Source organism: Dama dama, chromosome 5 (assembly GCF_033118175.1).
Source record: "Dama dama isolate Ldn47 chromosome 5, ASM3311817v1, whole genome shotgun sequence".
NCBI lineage: Eukaryota > Metazoa > Chordata > Mammalia > Artiodactyla > Cervidae > Dama > Dama dama.
In genome coordinates, this window is record NC_083685.1 from 90,778,979 (window position 1) to 90,779,954 (window position 976).

The 976-nt window shown below is 44.5% G+C and overlaps 1 non-coding gene across 1 annotated transcript; it reads left to right on the forward strand.

Moving 5' to 3' along the window:
* Nucleotides 1-903: 903 nt before the first annotated feature.
* On the forward strand, nucleotides 904-976 carry TRNAG-CCC (transfer RNA glycine (anticodon CCC)). The gene has a single exon. It is a non-coding gene; the product is annotated as a tRNA-Gly (tRNA).

Below are 976 nucleotides of genomic sequence, written 5' to 3' on the forward strand. Positions count from 1 at the left end.
TAAGAATTGCCAGCAACTCCAGGAGCTACGAGAGCGGCATGGCGACAGTTTCTGCCTCAGAAACTCTAGAAGGAACTGACCATGCTGACACCATGACACTACACGTTTGTGTAGCCAAAGGAACTGTCAGAAAATTAACTTCTGTTGCTTTAAGCCAAGTTTGTGGTTATTTGTACAGTAGCCCTAGGAAATGAATACAAAGAGAGATGTCTGAATTTGAAATTTAGCTTTGAGAGTTATCAGCATAGAGTAAGTGGTTGTTGAGGTCTTGGGAGTAGATGAGATTATCTAAGGAGAGTCTAGAATGAGAAGAGAAAGGAGGCCAAGAACAGACTCAGGAAAACCGACATGGAAGGAGCAGGAAGAGGAAAAGGAATAGATGAGGAAGATTGAGGAGGCGCAGCAGAGAGGTCACTTGGATGGAGGTCAAGGGAAGAGAGTGTTTGTGAAGAAGGACATGTTCAATGGGCCAAAAATCATAGAGAGAAAAAAAGGGTCAGTTGGGTGTGGCAATATGGAAATCACTGGTCTTCTGGGCCAAAGCAGTCTTGGAAGAAAGGCAAGGACAGAAATAAGACTGCTGTTTTTGAAGCGTGAGAGGGAGGTGAGGAAGTTGAAATAGTTACTAATTTTTTTAAGGCCTGTGGTTATGAAGGCAGAGGGAGTGGGTGACATCCAGAAGGGGAAGCAGAGGCTGGGGGAGGGGATAGATTGGGGTTTTGTTTTTGAGATGAGGGAGGCTTATGCATGTTTACAGGCTGAGGAAAAAGTCAGTTGGAGAGAGATTAAAAATTACAGGAACATGACACAGAAACCAAAAAACAGAAACACAAACTCCCTCCCTGTTGAAACTAGAGACACATGTAACTTCCAAGCAGATCTTTAAAACAAAAATCAACAACTTCCCTGGTGGTCCAGTGGCTAAGACTCTGTTCTCCCAATGCAGGGGGCCTGGGTTCAATCCCTGGTCAGGGAA